Here is a 12,841-nt window from a genome sequence, read left to right as displayed (position 1 = left end):
AGTACAAAACGATACAAGTTATTCATCCAGCATTTATCGAGCACCTGCTCTCTGCCCAGTACTGTCTTTAGCAATATATATTCGTTATCGTATTTACTCTGCAGGGCAGTCTGCCCCTGCAGCCACCAGCCTGAAATCCGACCTTAGCTTTGTTGCTTTTGATTGTAAGACACTGGATTTCTCTGTGCTTCGTTTTGTCCACTTAAAAAACAACAGTAAAAAATAGGACTCACTTCCTAATTGAATGGGTTATATTTGTGTACGGGTGTGTGTATACATATACATATATATATACATATATATGTGTGTATATACACACATATATATATATAAGTATATATGTGTGTGTATATATATGCATATGTCATTTTATATATGGGGGATTGAGGCGCAGAGGGAATAAATAATTTCCTGAGATCCCAGGCACAGGATTCGGTCCCTCATCTGCCTGCTCTGTGAATTCTCATCTTGCCAGTCAGCGCATTATTCCACACAAACACACCTCAGCCCTAATCTATTGCTCTAATATTTATAACAACGCAGCTACAATTCATTTTTCTGCTGCTTCAATGAATCACCTCCTGATACTTCTGATTTCTAAGAGCAAAATGCCACCCCGATTTCTATTATCTGCCTGAGCCCAGGAAGCAATCCCCAGGTATACTCTTTGCCGGTTTTTTTTTTTTTTTCCCCATGCCTTATGGCCCATGCTGCCTGGCATACAGCAAAATGGGTTTGTGATTTAGCAGCAGAAAAGGTTAACTCTAAATAATGATCAGAAAGTTAAAATATAGAGCCAGAATGTTGCTTTAGTTTTTATAGGTTTTAAATAATTTCGCCGCCTTCCCTGAAGGATTTAGCATAATTCAATGAGAAAATTGCATTCAGGTCCTGTGGGCTGCACTGACGTGACTGCATTGCAATGAGCAGAAGAGACGGAAAGTGTCTTTCTGGCCGTGAACCTGACTGAGCCGTGAGCTCAGGAAGGAATGACCCTGGGGAGTGGCCTGGGTCTCCTCCGGGAGGCAGGGCAGCTGGCCCAGCTGGAGCCAGCAATGGTCAAGACGGGTGTTTGTGCTAGGCGGCGAGCAGAGATCAGATGTCTGTAGAAGATTCCACCGGATCAATGCAGCCCTGGGAAAAGCCTGCTCTTCTCACATCTTTGGCGCTTTTGGCTCTGCACACCCGACCTTTGCAGGCGCGGTTAGATCCCCTCCTTGCCATGTACAAATTGTATGAATTAGGATTGTGTCTGGCTGCCGTGGACAGAAAACCCCACTAACGCTGGCTTAGGGAGAGTGGGGTTTGTTTGTTTGTTTGCTTGTAACAAAAACACCGTGGAGACATCCTGGGACTAGCACACAGCTCAAAGATGCCATTGGGGACCTAGATCTTGCTTTTCACTTGTAGGCATTATCGCATGCAGCTTCTGGTATTGGGTTGGTGTGGGGGCTTAAAATGAATTAATATATGTAAAGTCTTTGTCATAGTTCTCGGTACATGGCGGAGGCTATGTGCTTTCTTAATCGGGAAGCTTATTTCCATCTGACTTTCCACTAAATGCTGGATCGGGAATGTTCTCCCAGCTCAATGAATAGCGATCCGTCTCCTCGTTTTTAATGGGGGCATAATGCTGCCGGCTTCCCATTTATTGTATAATGGATCCCCTGTTGTTGGATATCTGGGTTGTTTCCAGTTTCCATAAATATTTGTCCACCCATCCAGTGATCACCTGTGCAAAAGTACCCAGAAATGGAGCCGGGACGATGGTGCTTGCAGTGTGCACAATCATGCACACTCCTGCACGCACGCGTGTGGTCAGAAGGGGCTGGTGCCGTTGCATATGTTACTATGGTTCCTTTCCTGCAGGGCGTTGTCCCTGCGCTGTCCTCATGCACAGACTGGTACCGACGTCACTGTGGCCGGCCGCCGTCCCCCACTGCTGGGTGTTGGGACCCCTCGGAGGAGGCTGCAGCCAGCCTCCCGTGCTCCGTGGCCTTTCTCCCTCCAGGACTTCAAAAACCAGTCTTCCCCGTGCTCCCCAAAGGCACACCCTTTAACGGGTCCTGAACCAACACGTTCCAAAGCCAGGTGATGGTAAATTAGTGGGCATGACTTTTCCGTAAATCGCGACTCAGTGACAGCTGATAGTTAATCGGATGCCTCTGTGTGCCAGGCAACGTGCCGAGCACTTTAAAGGCATCAGGTGATCACAACGCTCCTGGGAGGGTGATATGGTTAATCCGGTCAGATGAGGGGACTGGAAGCTCAGCATGGTTAAGTAATGCGTTCAAGGTCAGAGACTGAGTAAGGGGCAGATCCGGGGACCCAGAGAGTGGCTTCCCAGTCCCTGCGTCTTCCTGCTGCTGTGCTAGGTGGCTGTCCAAAGCCTGGCCAGACATAGACCTCGATCTCCACTGCCTGACACATTCCGGGAATGCCTGCGAGGCGCTCGGCACTGGGGGAGCATCGCACGCGGACATGCAATTGATCACTCACAACACAGTGTGTTTAAGTACCCTCAAAACGCCACTTTCTACCAGACTTTCTAAGGAGGAGACTGCATTTGGGGGCGTTTAAAGGCATATTTTGGACACTGACTTATGTGGAATGAAGCCTCCGTGTGCCATGCAAAATCTAAATCCCTTGTGACCCGGCTCCCCTGCGAGAACCCTTTCCTGTGGGCGTGCCTCACGCTCCAGCCATGACGAACCCCAGGGCTTGCGGCCAGTGGAAATCGGCAGTGCCCTGGTTTGCCGCAGGCCGCACGTTGTCGGTTAACACAGTGATCATAACTGAGGAACTGAAAGGTGGATGTTAACACACACAGTGTAAATCAGTTTAAAAAGCAATTTACCTGTGGTTAGTGACTAATGATAAAATGGTAAGATTATGCTGGGGCAGAGATAGCCAGATACCCAGCAGAAATGTGTGTTCCCTGGTGTGGGGACTGACGTGGCAGCTGCCCCCTTTCCAAGTCCCCCGCACGCCCAGGTGCAGTCATGTGACTAGAGTCACCAATGGAATGTGAGTGGCCCTGTGCACGGTCACTTTGGGACTGGGACCTCTAGGACAGGACAAGCCGCCTGTCCGGGTGGACGCGGAAGGGTCTGGGGACCTAGGGGATGGGGGAGTCACAGAATGGAAGGAGCCTGGGCTGACTCCCTGAGGAGAGTGTCACCAGTGGCCGGGAACACCCACATCAGGCTGTTGCGTTTGAGAGAGAAAAAAGTTCTGCTTGCAGTGAGCCGCTGAGGTCTTGGGCTTTATTTTTTCCATCAGCCAGCATTCTGGAAACGCATACCTAAGCCTGTCAGAAACATTTCTATAATTGGGTGAGGATGTGTCCAGCAGCAAATGGAAAAAGGCAAAAGTGCTTGGAGCCGTCTCTGTGTAAGTCTGTTTTCTGGGGTCTCGGAACGCCTGAACTCATTCTTAGGTCGCCAAGGTCTAGGATAGGTTCTGAGCACCAATTTCAGCGTGTGCGTGGGTGGAGGGTCGGGCCCCGTGCCCCCAACAAGCAATTCTTGGGACACCAGTTGGGTGGCTGAGATTCAACTCCGTTCTGACACTATTCGGAGACAGCATCAGACCCCACAGGTTAAGGCTTTGTGATAAAAGGATGGAATAACTCGGGGCTGGCCAGATGGAAGGATGCATCGGGCCAGGCGTGGGGAAAGGGTGTGCCAGGACCCCCCAATCCCCACGTGGCCACCGACCTGGAAGCTCTCTGAGCCAGTCCTTTTGGTTTTTAACAGAAGCTTAGTTGTAGGGCCGCAGTTGATTAAATCATTGGCCGCTGGCGAGTGATTCAACCTCCAGCCCCCTCTCAGCTCCCAGGAGGCCAGGGGCTGTGACCGGAAATTCCAGCCCCCTAATTACACGGTTGATTTTTCTGGCAGCCAATCCCCATCTTGAGGTGAGGCCCCAAAGCCGCCTCATGAACATAACAAGGGGCACCTTCACTGTCCTTCCAAATTCCAAACTTCCAAAACTCCAAGGGGGGTTTAAGAATTCTGTGTCAGGAGCTGGGGCAGAGAACAATATATTTTTTTTTTCTTTTCTTTCTTATTTTTAAAGTTTATTTATTTTGAGAGAGAGAGAGAGAAAGCGAGCGAGTGCAAGTGGGGAAGGGGCAGGGAGAGAGAGAGAGAATCCCAAGCAGGCTCTGCATCATCAGTGGAGAGCCTGGTGGGGGGCTTGAACTCACGAGCGGTGAGATCATGACCCGAGCTGAAGTTGGACGCTTAACCGGCTGAGCCACCCAGGCGCCCCAAGACCACTGTGTATATTTTCTATTATCTCACAGGGGGCCACTCCTCCTTTGGGAGTGGGTGAGGGTGTCGTTATCTGGTAGCCCTGGGGCTCAGTGCGTATTTGGGAGACACGACTTCCCAGGTGGTCAGGAAGCGCCATGAGGGCGCATCCAGGTCACGTTTTAGAGAACGCCAAGGTCAAACGTCGTCAGGTCTGAGGAACCAGCTTGAGTCTGAAGGGGAGGACAAAGGCAGGACGATCCCGGAGCTGAGCCGGGTGAAGCCAGGGCGCGCGAGACAATGAACGGGGCCGGGGCTGACAAGCACTGAATTGATGGGTGATGGCCATCGGCTGTGTGGTGGGCAACGGGGAGCTCGTCTTCACGGCACGGAATGGGAGGCTGATGTGCTCTCCCCCACACGTGGACCAGAGGCTTGGATCCCCCCGCTCAGAGTCTGATGTTCCACGGAGCTGGAGACAGAAATGAAAGCAGGCCGTGGCGAGAGTGAGTCAGGGCCGAGCAAACCGTCCCGGCTGCAGCCCCACAAGGCCTTCTGCCACTGTTGCCTGCCCAGCAGCCATTTCTCCACCTTCTGGAACAGCGCCCTCATCTTCCTTTGGGAACTCATCCTTTTCACTCTAAATCCTACTGGTCCAGGTGGGGCCGATGCGATCTTCCAGCCTGAAGAGCGGACGAGTGACCCATACTCGTGGCCGGCCATCCTGGCTGCAGTGACTGGTTCGGGGACAGGCATGTGACCTGAGGCAGGTCAATGAAAGCCGGTTGTGGGCCTTCGGCTGGGCCTGTGGGAAAAGGGGCTCTCTTGCCACTGGGGCTGCCCATCAGGCGGAGAGAAAGCCACATCTAGAGCGGAGAAGTTGCCGGAGTGCGACAGCAGTGCAGAGGCACAGGTTCCCGACACCATCCTTTGGTGTCTGGATACAGCCATGCCTGAAGCCGGACTTCGAGCTACACGAGCCAACACCTTCCCCTTCATCAACCAAACCGTGTTCAGTTGGTTTCTTTCAAGTACAACGGAAAGAGTCCTGACTGGTTTCTGGGTTTCTCCTTAATACCCTTTGCCCTCTCTTAGGCTGACTTTTGACCTCCCCGCCTCGAAAAAGACAAGTGGGTCTTTATGGGAAAGGCTTCCCTCTGCCCATTTTCAAGCGGAGCCAGTTTCTCTGGGCATGCCCTAAGTTCCATCCCTTGACTGTGTTAAAAAAGAGACACAGGACCCAAAATGGAGTCCCTTGTGCTAAGCCCCAACGCCAAATCAAGACTTTATACCTAACCCAACTGTTGTTTCAGTGTCTCCCGGGAATGTATCCCTAACTCGTTATTCTGGAATTTCCCGGTCAGCACCAGTGGGTAGCCCGCCCGATGGACCCCAGCGGTCCCCCAAAGGAGGGTGACCTTCAGCTCTTTGCTAGAATAACTTCCTCGCCCCATGTCCTTCTGCCTGTTAAAGTCCGCCCTCCCGCGCAGCTCTTCAGGGCTCCTTTCTACCTGCTGGATGGGATGCCACCCTATTCGTGAATCACCAAATAAAGCCGATTAGGACTTTAAACATAATGCGTTGAATTTTGTTTTGTGACAACTTCTGCCTCTTTGTCTCTCCTTGGGGAAGAAGGGCACCTTCATACCTTTGAGAGCCGTTTAACTTCCTGCTTTGGACGTTGATGGAGCTTAATTTGAGGCAGGCTCTGCATTGCACGTGCCGCGTACATCTCACCCAAGCCTCACAGCAGTCCTGGGAGGGGAGGTTTTCTTAGACCTATTTTACAGATGAGGAGGAGACTTGCCCAAGATCCCAGAACTAGCAGGAGGCAGCGGGTGCCAGGTCTCAGGGCAGATCCCACAGACAGAAGGGCCATGAACCTAACAGGGGCCCCCCATTCAGGGGAGTTATGTGCAAACAATGAGCAGCAGGAGGGGATATGGGGGCTCCTCTGGGATACTGCCTTCCTCCCCTGGGACCCCAGGCCAGGCCTGGGGGAGGGCAGTCAGGGGGTCATTCTCACCCCCACTGAGCTCTAGGTCCTCCTGGCTGCAAACAGGGAGTTCCCACTGCCAGGAAGAAGGCCAAGGGCATTCACGCATGATTCACCACCAGTCTCCCAGGCTTTCAAGATTGTCCCCTTTAAGAGAAGCCAATTTATTTTTTACTCAAAATCCATACGAAACAATTGAACAATAAAACTGTCAGCTTCGCTGTCTCTTTCAGCGGGAAACATGATCACCCCTGAAATTAAGCCTCCTCTCTCCTTCCCTCCTTCCCTCCCTTGGGCCCTTCCTTTGGTAAATATTTTCATGAGCACCTACTATGCTCCAGGAGTCGTGCTAAGTTCAGATTTCCCCTTCACGGGCGACTCCCTCCTGAGACTTATACTTAAAGCAGCTTTTTGATTTCCAAACTTGGCTGTCGTCCATTACAGGGGTTTCAAGTCAGTAACCTTTAAAGGAAAAAATAACCAGCTGGGTGACTCGTAAACTGTGGCCTTGGATGGGGACGCCCAGGTCTCTGCTCCTGAATGCCACGTGTGGAGACTAACCATGGGGCTTCACCCCAGAAGCTGGAGTCAGCAAGATTTAAATCAATAAGAGGGGTGGCGTAGGACCTAGTGTGGGAAACTGACATGACCCTGAGCTGGGCTCAGCTGAGCTTGGTGGGGAGGAGGGCGTGGGGGTGGGGGGCGCTGCTTCCATGTCACTGTGGCACTCCCAGCCCCAGCACCTGCTGTGGGGGGCTGTCTCTGGAGATAAATGTAACCTTAGCAGGTCAACTCTTTATGCTGGCCCAAGGCAAGGCAGGAGCTGCCTTCATCCGAGCTGGGAAATAAAACCCCCATGCACCATGGATGAACTTCTGCCAGCAGCGTTTACGGACACGCTTTATCTCTCGGATGTCATACATTACTGACGCTGCCTCCCCCGCCCCTGGACCACTGCTGTAGGGCAGAGCGCGCTCTGTGGAGGGAGGCAAGGGCTCTGCAGACCCACCAGACTGGGGGTCCTGTCCGGAGGCTTGGCAAACCACCCAGGAGCAGGGGACTGTGGTGGTGACAGCATGGATTTTTTTTTTAATATATATTTTTTAATGTTTATTTTTGAGAGAGACAGAGTGTGAGCGGGGTTGGGGGGTGGTGCAGGGAGAGAAGGAGACACAGAATCCAAAGCAGACTCCAGGCTCCGAGCTGTCAGCACAGAGCCCGACACGGGGCTCGAACTCACAAACTGCGAGATCATGACCTGAGCCGAAGTCGGATGCTTAACTGACTGAGCCACCCAGGCACCTCGGTAACAGCCTGGATTTTAAAGTCCAGGAGCTCAAGTTTGTCTTTATTCTTGTTATTATCTCATGTCTACAAAAGGGAGTGGTCTCAGTGCCCCAGGATTGTGGGAGGATTGGGTGAGACAGTGAACTCAAAGGGCTTAGCACAGCCCCACAGCCTGGCACATCATAAACCCTCAAGAAATGGAAGCCGAGTTATGTCATGAAGCGGTTGTAAAAGTCAACACTATACACAGGTGGGGGTTGACACCTCGGCGAGGGTCCAGCTCCAAGGACTCTGGGCCTGGGTTCGAAGCCCAACCCACCCACTTATCAGCTGGGTTGGGCAAGTCCCTTGGCTGCTTTGCACCTCAGTTTCCTCATCTGTAAAATGGGATAAGAACAGTGCCTACGTGATAGAGCCGTTCTCATAGTTCAGTGGGTTAACCGTAGCGAGAGCTTGGAACAGCGCCTCGCCCGTTGCACACACTGTGTGAAGACCCCATTAGGCTCCCCCTATAGCCTGCACATCAGCACTTTGTCTGACTCTCTCTGTGGTGCAGGTACTTTTTCTGATATTATATTGCCCTCCCCTCCATGATGGGGATCGGGGTTGATGGACATTCAAAGTCATTGTGGCAGACGGAATAATGGTCCTCCAAAGGCGTGCACATCCTAATCCTGGAACCTGTGAATATGTTCCCTCGTGGCAAAAAGGGTTTTGTGGGTGAGATTAAGGATTTTGAGATGGGAAAGTATCCTGGTTTATCTGGAGAGGCCAAGGTAATCACAGGGTCCTTATAAGAGAAAGGCAGAGACAGATTCTCTCCTAGAACCTCCCATGGGAACACAGACCCGTTCATTTTAGGACTTCTGACCTGCAGAACTATGAAGTAACAGAATTGAGTGGTTTGAAACCATCCAACTCTTCAATTTGTGGGAATTGTTCTAGCAGAGATAGGAAATGCATACAATCACGTAGCAAGAAGGGAGATCTAACCCCCACCCTCCCGCCCGCCCACACCCAGCCTTGCAGCATCAGTGTGATAAAGCTTCGGGGCACCTGGTGGGCCTGAATCCCTCTGGTCCTTTGCTGGGTGCATTGGATAAATCACGGGGCTTCTGTGAGCTTGCTTTTCTCATCTGTACAACGGGGATTTGTAATCGCTATGGGGATGAAAACCAGAGAGCCTGGTACACATTAGGTGTTCAGGGAAGAGAAGCTTCCTTCCCTACCTCCTCCGAGGCCAGCAAAACATGGAGCTCCTCCCTCCCCTCTTCTCTTTGGTGACCTCCCACTGCCGGGTATGTGGACAGAAGTGCAGGCTGGGCCAGCCTGAGGAGGACGTGTTTGTATGGCTGTAGGCGGGGGAGGAGCCCAGGGTCTAGGCTGTTGTTTGGTGGGGAATGTGCAAATGGAAAAGTCCATTCTACTTGGCCACTTTCTCATGGTCTGACCGCTTCTGGTTCAGTCTTTGCGAAGCAGACCCACTCCTGTGTCTATACTGCTTGCTCTAACGGCTTTTTGCCAAGGTCTTAATAGTTGTATCAACACGGTAACTTTTTTTTTTTTTCCTGCTAATTACCAAAAGAAGGCTTTGAAGATACACTGTTTAAACTAATATGGGTCTCTTTAGGTCATGCTTGGCAGTCCTCAAAGACAGACGCTGCATATTGCTAATAAGGTCCCCTTCCGAGTCAGAAAGGCACATAGGCAAGACTCCTATCCTTAATCATACGGGAAGTCTTGTATCCAGACTTTTCAAGGCCAACTTCTGAGGTTAATACAACATCCCACAGGGTACTGTTTAAGAACATCACCGTTGGGGAATGCTCCCCCTCAATTCTTCCCTCTATGGTTCCTGCTACAGTTTAAGTTCATTACAAGAATGACTAGACGTTTGCAATGATCAGATGCTAGGGCTGTGCGCTTCCTTCCTGTTCTTCTAAAGCTTCATTCAACACAATAACTTAAAAACTTATTGGAAAACTTTTTTTGGGGGGGTTGTGAATTTATAGAATAACCATCCTGCCTTCTCCCCAGAAATGTTGCTGATGTTGGGACCTCAGCCTTCCCTTATTGAACAATGTATTTATTGAGAAGCTACTATGTGCCAGCCACTAGGTGCTAGGGATGTAGCTTTTTTACGTTTGAGCTTAAATTCTGCTGGACAGGGACCGACAATAAATATGCGAAGAGGTAATTGAATAGATGGGGAAATTTTAGATTTCAGTAAGTTATCATGGAGAAAATGAAACAGGGTGATGATGAACATGATCAGGGGAGAAAGCACTCTCTGGGGAAGGTAGTTGAGCTGGGCATCGGACGAAAGCTGGGGGTGGCGATGGGAGGTGGGGACCCCCTGGGTGGGCCCCAAGCTGGGGAGGCAGTCGCAGCCCTGACTGGTACTTTTTTTTTTTTTTTAAGTTTATTTATTTAAGTAAGTAGTCTCTATACCCAATGTGGGGCTCGAACTCACAACCCGGAGATCAAGAATCCCATGCTCTGCTGTGTGAGCCCACCGGGTCTGGGATGCGCTCCCTCCAGGGCTAGGAACTGGGTAGCGTTCAGCCTAGGAGGGGAGGTGGGTGTGCCAGGGCCCGCTGCTGTTGGAGGTGCCTAAACAATGTGCCACGCTGGGGGAGGGGGGGCTATTTTTAACCTGCGGGACCTAAGTGTTGCTTTGGTGGAGGGGGATGGCCAGGGGGTCCGTGTGCCCAGGCCTCGCCTGCTCAGGAGACTTGAAGATGCAGCCATCCTGGCAGTACAAACACACGCCCTACAGCCAGATGCCCTGAGCTCCAAAGCAGCTCTGCCATTCCGGGCCCTTTTGGTCTCAGTTTCCCCATCTGGAAAGTGGGGTTGCTAAGAGCACCTACTCCTAAGGTTGCTGACGTGCAAGTGCGTTGCTGCCTACAAAGCTCTCTTGTGTGCTCTACCTGGCGCATACTAAATGCTCACACACACGTACCCACACACACACACGCACACGATTTAGGTTTCTGACTTCCAAATAAGACTCTTTTTACACCATTATATTCAGAGATCCACCAACAGGTCTGAAAGAAGTCATTTATTCTCAAACTTTAAATTTATGTCCCAAACCTGGACCTCACTGCCCACAGGGAACACGGAATTGATAATATTTTAGAACTCCCATAATTATCTTATGAAAAGTATAATTACATTGCTTTGCCTTTTTTTTCCTGAGGGTTTTAAAAATGTTAATATGTTCACTGGAGATGTGCCTTGACTCTGCTGAGGTTTTTGGGGGGGCCTTCTTTTATTTTTTAATATGTCAAGAGCCTCCGGGAATGGCGGGGGCTCCGCCACCCCCAGGCTTCGGGGGGCGATGGTGGAGGAGGAGGGGGCGGGGCGGGAGGTGTCCCAGCTCAGCACGTGGGCGTGACTTCTCTTCTTCCTCCCACGGAGGCGGAGGCGGGAGGCAGTCGCTCCCCGAGCACTGAGCTCCCTCCACTGTGCTTTTCAATCTTAATTTCCCGACCTGTCGCGCCACCCGCAGCCCCGGCCGGCATGCGGTGTGGGGGAAGCGATTACTGTTGACATGGTCACATGGTCATGGCCTTCGGTAGCCCACGTGGCGCGGGCGGCCAGCCCCCCGTATGTGGCCGCCGTCTGCTTCTCCTCTCACTCCTACCACCCGGTCCGAGGAGCCCGGGGGAGTGGACACAGCCACCAGGGCCATCAGCCCGTCCTTGCTGGCCCCTGCCCTGCTCCCCGCCAGGCAGCCCGCATCCTGAAGCAGACCAGCCCCAGCTAGGGAGGGAAGATTTTAGGGTTTTATGGGTCAGCTTGGCTGTAGGAGTCACAGAGACTTGGATTCCCATCATGGCTTCTCTACTTGACCTTTTATGATTATTATCATCATTTTTTAATGCTAGCTAAACATTTATTGAGGGGGCGTGTTAACCTCTTTCCTTGGATTACATCATGCATTCTGCTTGACCTCGAACAAGTTACTCTTTATCCCGGGCCCTCGATTTGTTGCATCTGCGAAATGGGCTTTGATTTACAGTGTCTCGGCAAGACCCGGCTGAGCTGTGGTTGAGTTATGCGTAAGTGCGGAACAGCTATAGCTCAGCACCTGGGACCTCGTATGTACTCAGTAAATTACCATCGGCAGACAGCGCTGGCCCAGCCACACAGCCCCAGCCCTGAATGTCGAGGATCTGGGCAAGTCCAGGTGCCTTCCCCCAAACGTCGCTGTGTTTGTGTTCCCCTCCTCTGTCTCCCCATTCCTGGCCACTGTCTCAGTTTTTCTGACTGGTGTTCCTAATTCTAGCTTGACCTCAGCCTCCCCCGTCCAGCTCTGTGACTCTCAGGGCGAGTCCCCGTCGGATCAGCAGATCCCCCTAGGGAGCCTGGCTGGAGCCCGAATTCCCTAGAGTCTATGGGGCACTGGGTGGGGTCAATAGATGTACCCTTGCAGGGTCCAGGCTGTAGGGCTGATTCTGCCAACCCAAGAGGCCACTCCCTTACCCTGGCTCTTCCTGCTTATGACAGGTGTCGGCATTATCACAACAGCCAGGAGGCACGGGCGAGTTGTCAATTGTCACCGCTCCCTGGTGACCACAATTAGAGTGAAGACCCCAGCATTAATAGGCACTAGGGACTATACCCCTCAGCCACTGTACTGAGACCTTCCCCTTTGAAATTTCTCTGAAAGCTCAGAAAAACTCCAGGGTTTTAAAGATGAGAAAGCAGGGGACCAGGAAGCAGGTCACCTGAAGTTGCACAGAGAGTTGTGGGTAGGTAAGGGGTAAGGGGACAGGGTGAGGGTTGCAATGGTTGTCACCAGCCTGGACGTCCCTGTCCTATCAGGACAAGGATGGCTGGAAGACTGGGTCTGGAGCCCCCCTTGGATCTGGGGAGAGCTGGGGGATCTTGGGCGGGGACAGGCTGGCTGGGGGCCATTGGGGGCAGCTGTTCGCCAACTATTTGGGAAGGTTGTCAATGTATATATATTTTAAGTTTATTTATTTATTTTGAGAGAGAGAGAGAGTGAGAGCATGAGTGTGTGAGTGGGGGAGGGGCAGAGGAGAGAGAGGGAGACAGAATCCCAAGCAGGCTCCCTGCCGTCAGCACAGAGCCCGACGTGGGGCTCGAACACACGAACCGTGAGATCATGCCCTGAGCCGAAATCTAGAGTCAGACGCTTAACCGACGGAGCTACCCAGGTGCCCCTTGAAAGTTGTCAATATTTAAAGGACCTGTACAGCCAGTCCCAGGTGGGACTCAAACTCCGGGTTCCTCTTCTTTTTCTTCTGGAAACTTCTCTCATCTCTCT

At 51.8% G+C, this 12,841-nt stretch overlaps 1 long non-coding RNA gene across 1 annotated transcript in view; it reads left to right on the top strand.

Annotated features, from left to right (window-relative positions):
- LOC121022476 (uncharacterized) overlaps positions 1-12,841 on the top strand; it is a 55,688-nt gene that overhangs the window by 21,481 nt on the left and 21,366 nt on the right. The window lies entirely within an intron of this gene.

The sequence above is a fragment of the Herpailurus yagouaroundi genome, unplaced genomic scaffold, assembly GCF_014898765.1.
Source record: "Herpailurus yagouaroundi ecotype Mexico unplaced genomic scaffold, PumYag 410, whole genome shotgun sequence".
Lineage (NCBI taxonomy): Eukaryota > Metazoa > Chordata > Mammalia > Carnivora > Felidae > Herpailurus > Herpailurus yagouaroundi.
Note: the sequence above shows the minus strand (reverse complement) of the source record. Positions and strands in the feature narration are given on the sequence as shown.